Genomic DNA, 14,371 nt, shown 5'->3' with positions numbered 1-14,371 from the left:
TGTCTGGTCACTACACTGTCACGTGTCACCACCACAGCCAGCCTTCCTCCTCACAGACCCCCTCCACATCCCCAGCAGGGCTGCCCACTGTTCAGGCCTCCAGGGGCATTGCAAACTGGGAGTAGCCAGAAATTAAATTGCACACAAGCTGAAGGTTAAAATCTCACTTTATGGGCCCAGAAAAGCTGCAGACAGTCAGAGGGTAATTGAACTGTCAGACCTCCCTGAACTGGAGATCATCATCTCTAAGTGGGGCTGCCTGGCTGGAATGCCAGGGCCAGTGCAGATGTGCTGGGCCAAAAGGAGAGGAGCTTGTGGTGACACCAGTAGAGATGAGCATCTCCAGGGGGCCCATCCGGGGAGCTTCCCATGTAACAAACAGTCACTGGCTCAGATGACTGCAGCAGCAGACACATGAACAGTGATGCAGCTGCTCTGGGATTGCACCAGCACCAATCCTGGATGCATTAGCCAAGATCCCAACAAAGCCTGCACAGAGCAGCAGGCAGGCAAGCAAGTCCCAAAAGCTTGGGTGCTTTGCAGAAGCAAGACCCTGTGCAGAGACCCACCCGGTTCCTGGGTTTCACTGTGCAGGCAGAGGCCAAATCCCCAAAAGCAGGAGGCAGAATGGAACTTCAGCCCCACCAAGACCAGAGCCATGGCCCCTGCGCTGCTGTAAGGGCAGGATGGAAGAAGCACGTTCACCCTGCTTCTCCTCAAAACAGAGGTATGTGACAGAGGCTGGCTTAGATACAAGACTGCTCAATACCCCACTCAGGAAGTATCTTCCTGGCATCTCTTTGTGCTGTAAGCTGGAGCTCGCAGGCTGAAGGCAGAAGAAAAAAGGAGATTGGCTGCCTTGCTGAGTTTCTCACCTGCCACACATGAGTACAATAAACCTATCAACACCACCCTCCAGGACAGTACCACAGCCCAAGAAATTAAGATTTACAGAAATTTGTTTAAAGGGATACAGTATTGATTTTTTTTTTCTGAAATCAATAAGACTGCATCCACTGGAAAAATATTCATGTGAGAATAGAGCCAAAATTTCGTTACTATTCCAAAGCACAGCCATGCATAAACCAAAGATAATTTCAACTGAATTAGGGTGAATTGATATCAGCATCATTTCCTCTACACGGAGGTGGGGATCAAATGTTACTGTCAGCATTAATTAGGGGAACTAGTCACTTGATTGTGCATTTATTCAAGGGCTCCTCTGGGTTTCTGGAGAATCAGCCTGGTCTGTGCTTTTCAGGGGTGCACATGACCTGAAAAGGAATCACTTAATTTCATGGCCTCGAGATACAAAAGGGCAATTTTAGTTTTTGGCAAGAGAATGAAGTTGGGTCTGAAAGATGGGGTACTCATTTAAATCAAAGTCCTGGCCAGCCAGCACAGTGCTGCCAGCTCACAGATCAATGCCCAAGCTGCTTTTTGAGTCTCTTAATAATTAGACTTGATTGATGCCTTGAGAGGCTGTTCATGGCTCACCCCATCTCAGCCATGCTTCCTGGTGATGGGAGCCATGCAGGCTCTGCAAGGCTGGGTAGCAACATAATGAACTCCTGTAAAGTGAGTTTGTTCAGTTCTTTGACTGTATTTTCCCATTTTCCCTATTGTCTTCTCTAAGCACTATTATTGTTCAACAGCAGTAAATCCATCACCAAGTGCAGGCAGACTGCAAGGACACAGGGCCAAGAGAAGCTGGCACGCAGGGAGCACGAGGAAGGTGTGTGAGCAGGTTGGAGTGTTTGTGCAGGTCCGCACAAACATCAGCCAGAGCAAGGCAGAAAACATCCCTGTGCTGGCTGCTGCTCCCAGCACCACCCCCTCAACACCCTGCCACAGCTGCTGCCTCTGCCTTGCACCTCTCCAGTGTTAATGCCACCAGAACTCACAACCACAGCAGCCACCAGGATCCTCCCAACACCTCTTCGGGGATAGAGAGAAAGGAACAGACCTGTCAATTCCACCTGTGAAAGGACCAAGAGCTCTTCTAGAGATGAGCAGATGTAAGGGCCCAGATCGCCCCAGCTCCTCATGGCCATCAGCTCCTAACCCTGCTAGGCACAGGCTTCACGCAAATCACACACAGCACATCTAGAGTCCTCCCCAGGCAGACACTGTCCTCTCCACCTTCCTGAGGGATCCTCTGGCTTCGGATACTCCCAGGAGAGGTTGTACCAAAAGCAGCATGACTTCAGTGTGCAGGGAAAAAGAAGTTTCTCTCTCTCCAAGCCAGGGTAAGGGAGCTCCTCGCTGCAGGGGAGGCTGAAGGGAGCAGGGACAGGAATGTCCATGCAGCTTTCCTCACCCAGAGCCAGCCTTACTGGCTGCAGGCAGAGCCAAGCTGTGTTAAACACAACGTCGTGTGTATTCCCCAGGATGCAGCAGTTTAATTACACTCTTGAAGAGACATTTTGCCCTGTGCCACTGAGACCAGGTGACACAGGTGGCACCCACTGTCCTCCCTGCTGGGATTCAGTGGCTGTGCAGGCAGAGGCCAAATTCCCCAAAACCAGAGGCAGAGGGGAACTGCAGCTCACCAAGGCCAGAGCCGTGGCCCACTGACAGTGCTGTAAGGGCAGGACGGGTCCTGCCAGCCAGATGCTGCTGGGCTGGTAGGGATAATCACTGAAGCCAGGTGAAGCCTGTGCAGGTTGTTGTGGGGAAAGCAAAACCCGCTCCAATTCAACGGGAACACCATGGGGGAAAGGGCAGGGAGCAGGGAATCTCCCTGAAACCTCTGTTCCACGCATGCCTTGAGCTTTCGGTGGCACCGCAGCACCATCTGTTGGGAACCGGGCTGCTCCGCAGCTCCCGGGGCTGCTGGGACAGGCTCCGTGCCCTGCTCACACGGGCAGCTGTGCCCAGAGAAGCCCCAGTGCCCTGGTTCACCCCTGTGGTTATCAACCAGAAGCTGGTAAACGTGTGCGTCCCCCTCAGAACAAAACCTGTTAAAACCCTATCAGATCTGACATCCACTCCACACCAGGGTGCTCCTTCCTGCTGCTGGAGCTGGTGACTGCATCAACAGGAGGACGCAGACGTGGCCCTCGGCAGTGCCATGTGAAATGCAGGAGCCTCATGAAGAAGAGATGTCGGAGAGGGGTCACCACATCCTGAGCCCGTGCCACAAGCTGCACAGACAGCATGGCTCATGGGAAATTGCTTAGCAAGGGATGATAAATTTGCTCTAGGAACAAAATTGAGCCCTTTGTGACCTTTTTGGACACAGTGCTGATCTTTAAACTTGGAAAGGTTGACACAGGTTGAAACAAAGAATTACAAATGCATTATGGCTTTCTCATGGGAGATCTCTGATTTCTTGTCTGAAATTCAGTGGGGCAGGCCAAGTGGCACAAACCTCCATTCTCTATCCCTTCCCACTGGCAGGCACAGTGCCCTTGCACCAGGGAAGCAGCCGTGATGCCAGAGCAAGAGTGTTACCTGTGGAAAAGGTGAGCACGCTGTAGCAGTCCTTGTATGCTGAGCAGAGTCCATGCTTGGATTTGGGCTGATCACCTACTACCTGCCCAAACAATTCTAAACTTCATTTTCACTGAGAAAAGCCCTTCTCAATGCCCCGTGCCAGCTTCAGGGATCTCAGAGCAGTGAATCCTGCTCTGGGAGCTGAGCTGAAGCATTTGCTCCACTGGGCATTCCTGCCGTGGCCTCTCTGGGCTGTGCCCACACACATTAAACCAGCACTAGCACTGCCCCCTCCTACTGCTGCCATGGCAGAACTGCCCCTGCCCTCTGTCCTGCAGCTCATTGAACACATTTCAGTTTGAAACGTAGCAAACAGAAGCAGATTTCCAAAGGCTGTGTCTGCTGACCTGGGCTGCTGCGTGGCCTCGCTGTGCAGGGGCGTTGCCATCTGCCTGCCATCCAGCACCGGGGCTGCAGCAGGAGGATTCCTGCTTCACTTGCTGCAAGGCAGCAGCACCTGGTGATTCCTGGGCAGCCTTAAATGTGCCAACCTGGGGACCCTCCTTCTGCTTCATTCCCAGCACCTGCAGTGGCACAAGCTCCACTGCTACAGCCAGATTCCTTCTCTGCATCCATGCACTGCCTTCCTCCCCTGTATTTCCATTTTATGTAATTGGCCATGTCAAAAGAGCCCTTACATAACCACAGCCACCCCAGGCACATGTCTCGAAACACATGCATGCCTCCCCTCTCTGTCAGTTGGGATCTTTTGCACATGGATGGATTCAGCCCTTATCCAGGAACTACTAAAAATAAAGAAACCACACTGGCAAACATCAGGGACTCACAGAGCTTGGCATAACAGTTTTTCATGTCTCTCACAGACAGTGTCTGTACACTGGAACATAAAGACCTGGGCACAACACATGCCAGTGGGAAAAGAATGACTTGCTTTACTGAGTTGCCTTCTCTGCATTCAAGCAGAGGAAGTTTTCTTAATGAAAATGTTCTTTTTTAATCTTTGCGAATGTGCAAGCTATCCATACAGATCAAGGACCTGTACAGAGGCTAAAAACACTTTGGACAAAGTTATTTTAATCATCTAAGTGATTCCATTGATTTTCCTGGGCTACTTGCATATCTAGATTCATCTGAACATTTGCATAACTTCTGCCCAAACGTTTACTGTCTAAAAGCATTGGCACAACTCCCCATGAGATCACCTTTATCACTGGCACAGGGAATCACACTGACTGCTCACACAGATCATTTGCAGGGGCAGAGTATCACTTACAGATGAAACAAGCTGGAGCCTGTTGGGCAGTGCTGAACCAAGGGGCACTTTGGCACCCACTTCAGGGAAAGCCAGGTCAGGGTCTAGATAACCATGGCATGATTTGTTTGCAAAGCCAAGAGACGCTCACTCCACCTGACCAGGAACTACAGCCTCGCTTCTCTCTGACAGCAAGACTTAGTAGTTTCTTTTTCTGTTCATCTCCCTACTCTGCTACCACGTCCCTTGTGTCCTAGCAAGTGGCACTTCTCACCCTGCCATCAGTAACTGCAAAGCTGTTAACTCCATGCTAAAAGGAGATGGCATCTGATCGCATCTGTTAAAATTATTTTGGCCACATACAACTTCCAGAATGCTGAAGGCAAACAGTTGTTTGTTCCTTTTTATATGCAGCATTTCATTTTACAAGGCTCATTGCAGCAGCCCTTCAATTCCCACACAGACTACTAAAGTGTTTTCTGGCCTGAAAATCTTCCTAATTTATGAGATGATATCAAAGCCTTGGACTTGGGAGGCTGTGCTGACATCAGTCCACCTAATGATGGTCTTTTTGGAAGGATCACAGATTGTGTTAAGGTTATTGATGGTGATGGAGTCACCACATAGAGGCCAATCAGTAATCATTTACTTACATGAATGACTTTTCCAGCCCAGCAATTCAGCTGGCACAGAAATGACTGACAGTGGCTTTCTCCTGCTTGGATTTGGGTTGAGCTGGACTTTGTCCAGACCTGGACATCAGCTCCCTGTCAGCCCCTGGGCAGGACTCCCTCTCTGAGATTCCCAGCAGCGAGGCTGCAGTGCCCAGCAGGTCACACTGCATTTAGGTACTCAGCATTTAGAGAAGGGCAGGAGAGCAGGGAATCTGGGGACAGGAGATGCACTCTTTTGCACTGAGATTCTTCATTTTGGTGGTGGTTTTTTTTTTTTTTTTTTTTTTTTTTTTTAGTGAAATGGATGCAAGATGAGTATGACTTAAGTTACAATGTTGAATTTAGATTGTCCACACTAGAAAAGTCACCACATTAAGGCAAAACTGTTGTGTTCCTGATGGAAATATTCAGGCAGCCATGTGCTCAACAGCCCTTCCTCAGACACAGGTGTTGGGTTGGCACCTGTGGCTGAGCTCTGCCTCCTGACTGTGCAGACTTGGCAATAATCCACATCTTCGGGGTGGCTACGGGAAGGAACTACTAATCCAGCTGTCAGAGAACCCCACCGCTCAGTATTTCGACAGAAAGTTTTCAGGCAGCTCTAATGAAAAATCAGAAATCCCCACGAGCCTCCTTTGGCTGCCACCTCCCCACCCCCGCCCGGCTGCTTTCCTCGGGAGAGCTCTCCGTCTTACGAGCATTAATTAATTAACTCCTCGCACGCTCGAGCTGCTCGCTGTGAGGTGAGGCAAGGATTTCTGGATGGTTTTCCTCCTGCCTGAGCACAGCCATCCGTGCTGGCGGGATGGCCCGCAGAACCGCAGAGCACGGCCCAGCCAAGGCAGCAGCGATGGGGAAATGTGGGTATGTGCTCGGGAACCCGGAGACAGGCGAGGCACCCACTGCAGTTTGCTTAAGCTCAGTGCCTTCCTCCTGTTAGAATGGTGGATGAGCTTTTTTCTAAACTGGCTGAGATTCCCAGCAAAGCTATTTTACTTTAAAAGTTAAGCTCTCTGTAATAGCAGAACTGCATTCCGAAGGATCAGCAGCCTAAGCGCTCATCAAAGCATTTTATTGTACTGTTAGCACTGAGAGAAAACACCCAATATGGTTTTTGTTTGCATTTTCCCAAAGATATAATTCAATCATGCTCAGTCACAGTTAAAGCAAAGCAAATGTGGAGCAGGGATAGGGAAGCACAACACAGTGCACACAAGCACTACACAAACTAAAGCCTGTTTTCCTCCTCCTGGCTTTCCACAGATCCTCCACATCTCTGCTCCCAAATGCACAAGACTGTCACAGGAATAAATGCACGAAGGCTGCATGTCCTGAGCTGCAGTGGTACGTAGGACCATAATACAGAGGAAATGCCTTGCCAGAATTACAGAAAAAAAATTGCATAGAATTGTTCATATGAGAGAAGCTCGGCTCATTTAGCTGCAAACAACATCTAAGTGAGTTGTTCACCCATTTCCTCTGAGGCACAAGGACCTTGCTGACCAAACACAAGTTCACCTCTGAGCCAGCCACCCACATTCCCAGGTGCCAAAGTCAGGAACTGGGATCTGGCAGTTGTGGTCCAATACAGAGTTCATCATGCTCTGCACAAACACACAGCAAGGACATGAGCATTGACATAAATATGCTCTTATCTTTGCTGGGGTGACACCAGGCTGCCAGTGACAGCTGCCAGGGGTAACCCTGCAGACCCAGGGACCAGCACAGGAGGATGCTCTAGGTGGGAGGCAGCCTGACGGTTTCAGTGCTGTGCTTAGCAGCAGTTTGGGTAAAAATGTTAAATTCACCCCAATTTTTTTTAAGTCTGGTTCAGTATTGAAAAGTTTCTTCAGATTGAACAACAAATAATGTTTTAATAACCAATTAATCTTTTGTGGTCAGTCACCAGCCTCCCTATTTACCCCATACATTCCCCCTCTGTACTCAACCCTGCTCTTAACTTTTCCTATGGGGTTTTAAATCTGCACTTGGAAATTTCATTTTACCATCTTTATTTCCCACCTTCCTTTCCTTTCCCCTGTAATCGATGCCATAGAGCAAAACACTGGGATGCTTCATGGAACTGTTGTGAAACCAAAAGCCCTCTGGCTTAGGAGTCTTCCTCAGCAAGCTTTGTCAGCTCCCCCAGTTCCAGGAAAGTAAAGCTGGGTTGAGTCAACAGCACAGCTCGTGACAGCACAAAGCATCCATCTCTGGGGATAAACAAGTTATTTGCATGCTTTTTTCACTCTTCACCATCATAGCAAAACAAAGCCACGCTTCATCCTGCTGGCCAGAGGCCTCCATCTTCTGAGGGTGCAATGGCAAACAACAGGCAAGTGAATTCTCTCCCAAATACAAACAAAACAATGATTCAACCCAGTTGTTGTTCTTTTTTTCCACATGGGTGTACAAATTAAGCTGCCAGATTAGGAAAGTATAAATATTATGTGGGTGCATCTCTGTGTGCAGCACCTGGAGCTGTGTTTGCAGGGAGCTGGAGCTCTCACACCCCCAGGAGTGGGACCTCTCCACTGGCCAGGTCAGAGCTGGAAAATACTCTCAGTGCCATGACACCTGAGGGACCTGCTAACAAACACAGTGCTGCTTGCATCCATGTTTGCAAAATCAAACACCTTAAATGCACTTTCAGGCTTCAATCTCTGGCTGTGGCAGCCCAGCTCCTGCCCCAGGGCATGGTCCCTGGTCCTGCCTGCCAGCTGGGAGCACTCCAGGCCTGGGGGGCACAGCCAACAAATGCTGCCCTTCCAGGGATGCTGCAGAGACAGTCTGTGTGCACACATCCCATTCAAACACAGACTTTCTGCCTGGGCAGCACCTGTTTGGATATCCTGTCTTAAGGCCAAGAGTTCATTCAATTTAACTATTAATATTTCTAAAATGAAGTTTGTAATTTTCTGTCTCTTCAGTTCGTTCATTTTAGATCCTGAAGATAGAAAGGATCTTTTATTCTTCCCTACTGCAATATCAACCCAAAAAAAGAGCAGAAACCAGAAGGAGCCTAGAATAACGTGACCCTCGATGGCCTCAGGAACATCAAATGTCCTCCAAAGCCCCTTCCAGTATCAGCCAGAATTGCAGCCTGAACCTGAATAAAATAAAATCCTTCTGTATCATGTAGGAGGAACATCAGCCGGCCAAAGGGAGGGGGAGGAAAAGGGCCACATTTCTGCAGCTGTGTTTGCTAGGTAGCTTTGCTAATGAGAGTTTAATCCATAGCCCCACTGGTCTGGCTGTGTCTGGTGGCACTGAGTGCCCCTTCAAAAGCTGCTGTCTCATTGCAGGCCTCAGACTCTCCAGTTTTCCAGCTGGCTGCAGTGAGGACAACCTGCCCTTCCATAGCTCCAGGGAGGCAGAGGAAGGGCCCGAAGTCCTGCCCAAGAGAGGCAGGAGGGAGCACACCTGGGCTGCCTCTTGTCAGCAGGGCAGTGGCTCCTACAAAAGCATCCTGACCACTGAGTGTCTCAGGCCTTTCATTGTCCCTCAAAGTGTGACAGCAGTGGCATCCTGCACCAAGGAGAGGGGGTGAAAGGTGCAGATCTTTGAATTTGGTACACCTAAACGTCTCCCTCATGGTGAGCTCCATGAAGAAGATCAAAAGCCTTCTGACCTCAAAGCCAGGCATCACCTGAAAGAGAGAGAAAAAAAAAAAAAAAGACAGTTAACTTTCTAAACAAATTCAAAGTCAAACTACTGGTGGCAGAACACGCTGCTCTCTGCCTACCCTATTTCAAGGCTTGGCTGCGAGTCAGTGGCGTTTGAGCTGCAGCCAGCTGTGCCTGTCCAAGTGGATCCCTGGGGAGCCCCAAGCCTGGCTGTCTCTGCCCACGCCTCTGCAGTGTCCTGATCTCTGTGAGACAGCCTGGATGCTGTGCTGCACACTGCAAGTCATGGCTGAGGCTCCCCAAGAAACAGCACCTTCTCCAAGCTGCCCAGCCCAGCTGGTGTGGCTCCCCCTCTCCTCCCCAGGCAAAGGAGCATTCCTAAGGGCAGCTGCCAAGGAAACCTCCTGCATCCACAACACAAGAGCTTCACTCTCCTTCCTCAACAACCTCGGTCAAAAATGCTGTGCCTTGACCAAGCCACAGCAACAGCAACTGTGTCAGCCCCAAGCCTTGGGCAGATGTTCGTCATCCTAACACTGAAATACAAGACCAGAAACAGTCCCTGTTAACTCTGGGGCTGTTTCTGAGGGAAGGCACATGAGCAGGATCTGCTCATCTCACTGTGATGGCCCTGTCACCAGAAACATCACCGAGTCCAGACAGGCTTCAGCTGATGAAAACTGTAATGCAGCACAAGGACTTTTGACCTTCAATTCTCCTTTTGCTGAGATACATCACTGTTCTCACAGCTTGAGCAGTGCCTTTGCTGGATCCATTTGTGACGTGTCATGTTCTTGCCCAAACTCCATTTCCTTCCTTCCAAAGCACTAAGATTTGCTTATGACTCAGCCTCAATAAAACACACAGCAAAGACCATCAAAATGTATGTGCAATGCAGGGATAAAATTCACAGGCTACATTCTTTAGGCTAGAATCTCCACTGCCCTTTATCTCCCCTCAAAAAGAATATTAACTCACACTTAGGTCTTGGTGCAAAGTAAATCTACCAATAAAAGAGAAGTTTTAAAGGGAGTCTATCTCCATGTGATAAATAAAGTGATCGATGGGGCTGCAGAGGCTGTGATAGCCCTGGAGAGCCCACACAGAGCTCCCCAGCCATCCTCTGCCTGAGCAGAGATCCCACCAGCTCCGAGGCAATCACTTGCTGAGGAGTGTGGGCGGGAAGCAGAGAAGGAAGGCATGGGGATTTTTTCTAGTTTAGCATTCACAAATTTGAAAAGAACATTTCAGGCAAAGCCTTGTTTATTCTCAATGAAGATGGAGAGGCTGTGGGCTCTCCCTGTTGGTGTTTGAGAACTGGCCCCAGGGTCTACCTGGTTGTGAGCCAGAGCTCTTCAAGTTCTCTTGACACAGAATGGCCTTGAAGAGCTTTGCTCTTTACAGCAGTGCACGAGAAGGGAGTAGGGAGGCAACTCTGGGGCAGGTAAATGGCATTATCTGTCCTGTACAGGGGTGGAGACTGAGACTCAGCACCCTGTATTAATCCACCAGTTTCAAAAGTCTCTCATGATAAGCATTTGAAATCTGATCCTAAATTCTTTGAAGTTATGCTTTTCACTGAATTTAGTGGAATTTCACACAGTCTCTAATCTCTCTGGTTTTCTTCTTAAGCAGCCACTTGCTTTCATAAGACAGACATCCAGGCACCCCGTGTTCTCTAGCAACAATAAAGCTTGTAAGTGTCCAAGCACAAGAACAGAGTGAAGGGAAATAAAGGGAAATTATAAACCAAAAAAACAACCAGCCAAAAAAAAAACCCACCAAACAAATAATTTTAATTTCTTATAAGAAATAAAAATATGGCCACTTTGCATAAATTCACTTCTAGGGATTGACTCCAGAGTCAAAAAGTATCTTTCAAGTGCATGAAATCTATTTTTTACAGATGTGAACTAAGAGGCTTATGGAAAAACATCCATAAAAAAATCTCTTCTTAAAGTTTCAGTACGACATGCGGCACTGAACTTGAGGGTTACTTTAGACATGCTTTCAGGCAGCAATACCCTTGTGTAACACCGAGTGAGCTGAGGATAATTGTAATGAAACAGCCTCTATGGCACCAGCTTTCCTTTCCAATCAGCAATCCTGCAGGATGCTGGTAACACAGCTCAATTACATAAGAAAAAAACCCAGATTTTTGGGAAGAACTCTAGAGAGTGGAGCTCCACTGGAATAAGAGGTGCAGTTCAGCACCTGTTGTACAGGTGCTCAGAACTCATTTCTGTGTCTGAAGCAGAAAAATCACAACTGAACAATGCATTCCAGGCACTGCAGTAACCTGCTCTCAGGTCTGGGGGGAACAGGGGAGCACTTCTCAAAATGAGGAGAATAAACCACCCTGCAAACCCTCATTCCAGCTGTGAATTCAGGCTTGCTCAGATTTACACCAGCTGAGATTCTGGCCCAAAGACTGGCAGAAAATGAGCGATCAGTGACAACAGATGGAAGGGCAGGACAAGGGCAGGGCTGAAAGAGCTTTTCAGAGCAATTCTTTTCCTTTCCTGCAAAAGCTCTAGTGTAGGTCTTCAGTAAAGGTCCTTGGATTCCTGTTGAGCTCTGCTGGTGAGTACAAAGATGTGACCCTTTCCTAAGGTCATCTTGTATCCATGGTTTAATGTGACACAAATCTGCCAGAGGCAGGATAACCAGTCTTTTGTTTCTTTTTTTTTTCCCTTTCCCCTGCTTATTGGTTATGGCTTAGTTTGCCATAGTTAAGCTTAGTAAAATTTACTGGAACCAGCATTTTACCCCACATGTACACTGTGATGAGAACTTGGTTTCCTTTGCATTAAAGCTCCATGAAATTTAAAAGTTTTATAAATGAGGAAATTTTCCTGGTCTACCTCCATTTATAGAATTACCATCCTGTTTAGAGTTAGATAAACCAGGAACATCTCAATGTGTAATTTCTAAAGGCAAACCCGAGTATTTAATCCATCAGCTTCTGACGTTTTTCCCAAGATCCTGGCGAGTTTCTCCGTGGCCAGCAGGTGACAGTCTCAGCAACAGAAACCCTGAGCACATCACGAAGAGGGGATTGTTCAGTCATCTGCGGGGATACAAACTGTTTTGTTTTGTTTTGTTTTAGATACACAGACAGTCCACAACAGGGGCCAATATTTTTCACCAAACATGCCACTAAAGAGAAAGGCCAGAAAAAAATTCTGGGTGTGATTTCCCACTTCCCTGAGGAGATATTACAGTAAGGGCATTAATGACACTGCATTCAAGAGGTACCAGCACCATTCTTAGCAGCATTCAGAAAAAACCCTTTACACCTCAGCGTAGGTGTAAAACCAGCAGATGTAAATAAAAACACTTATAAATCAAGCCCATTTGAAGCATAAGTGCATTCAAGGGTGGCACAGTTACACTGGCTGATACCTTTAATGTGTTGAGGAGTGAGCAGGATGTAGAGGATCTCTATGTGCATTGTAGGTAACCATTCCCTGCAGCAGTCACCCTAAGAAACCTCGCTGCACCCAGCACCATCCACAGATACACACCAGAAGGAAGCTCAAGGTTCTCCAGCAGAAGTTGCTGTTCTTGGCCAGGGTCACTATCTCCCCAACACAAGGAAGTTTTCTCATGCTCAGAAAGCCACAAATCATTTGCTTGATCAAATTTATTTTAATACAACTGGGACTTTGTCTGTGCAAAGGTCAAGTATAAACTTTTCAAATCCAAATGGTTTGGCCAGCTTGAGATTTATCTAGGCAGAACCTCAGAGAGGCTATTGCAATAACTCAATATACCAGAGATATGCTGATTTAAACACCTGTCTATGGTGGTTTTCCTTGTGAAATGAAGATTTGAAGGTGTGCAAATTCCCAGTCACAAGGACTTTAATCCCATGCCTGGTGTCACAGACCATCGGGATTCAAATTGTGTTTTAACTGAACTCTTACCAGCTGCATTAAATCATAAAACTTTTCCATGTTTCTCTACAGTTTAAAGAAAGCACTTATGCATTACTAGTGTGATAAAGGAATGTGTTGAGAAAACAAAAAAATATCATATAGACTGCACTGTAAATCTCACCTGCATCACTGCTCCCTTGTCCTGGTGTTCAGAGCTGTGACTGTTAAGTGGAGGAGACTCACTGCCTTCCCTGTGTGGCCAAACAAGTGATGGGGTGAACCACAGGACAGGTTGTATTTATTACCAAACAGAAAAGGAATTATCAGTAGTTGTGCTGTTATAAAAATGTGTCTTTACCTTGGTTTGTTTAACCCAAGCTGAAAAAACAGGTATAATTTGAATGTGGATGTGACATCCAACACTATGGCCATTTACCCACACTTTCCCTCCTGAGAGCACCTTTCTTTTGTGCCATGGATAGTTTTCCCAGATTATGTTTCTCCATAATGTTTCAATAATTCTTTCTTTCTCTGTCCTCCATGCATTCATCTCCTTCCTGACACCCATCCTTTCTCCATAGTGATTTCAAGATTCTCCTTCTTTCATTTCCCCTTCACTAACTCCACTTGGTGACTCAGACCCATTTCACAGAACACTGTGGAGAGCAGACTCTGCCCTGGGCAGTGCCAGGAGTGAGGTGTGAAACCCTCTGCAGCAACAGAGAAACCATCTCACGGTGGTCACACAAATCTCACTGCCTCCTTGATGCTGCCAACCAATGGGAGCACCAGGATTTGTATCCTGCCCTGAGAAAAAGCAGGGCATGTATTAGGCAAACTAATCACGCTGCAGGGGATTTGTGTAATGAAAAGCACCTCTGCTCGAGGCTCAGAAACGGCGTGAAGCAACCACACACCATTGCCAGGGGCAAATTCACCTGGTACCTCCTTATTCTCGTCTGTCATATTCGTTATTGCAGCATCTCAACCTCTAGGAGCAGATAGCAGAGCCTGGCCACCCCATGATTAAGGCACTCAGCCTGTCTCAGGGCAATCTGCAGTGATTTACAGCGGGCTGGCTTCCCCCTGTGCCTGCAGCCCTGTCTGTGCCTGGGGCCTCCGCACGCTCCCTAATGCAAACAAAGTAATGCAGACTTAATGATCGCTGTCATTTCCATGTGCCTGCTGCTGATCTCTTAATGAAATATCCCACTTCAATTGCACTGGCACAAGCACAGTTCCCTGCTGCCAGGAGCTGCAAAACCGGAGTAGGCAGTGAAAAGGTTCTGCAGTACAAAGGAAAGCTGGTAGTGAAACACTGCTCGACTGTTTTTGTGCCTGCTCCTGCAATAAACACAACACCTGCCAGGTTTTCTGAAGGGTTAGAAGAGAACCGAGGATGGAAATTGCCTTTATCTCAGGTTGGGACACGGGAAAACCAGCTGAAATGAGGATGGCAGTCTGTGGGGATCTGGATTT

This window comes from Vidua chalybeata, chromosome 16 (genome assembly GCF_026979565.1).
Source record: "Vidua chalybeata isolate OUT-0048 chromosome 16, bVidCha1 merged haplotype, whole genome shotgun sequence".
Classification (NCBI taxonomy): Eukaryota; Metazoa; Chordata; class Aves; order Passeriformes; family Viduidae; genus Vidua; species Vidua chalybeata.
Note: the sequence above shows the minus strand (reverse complement) of the source record.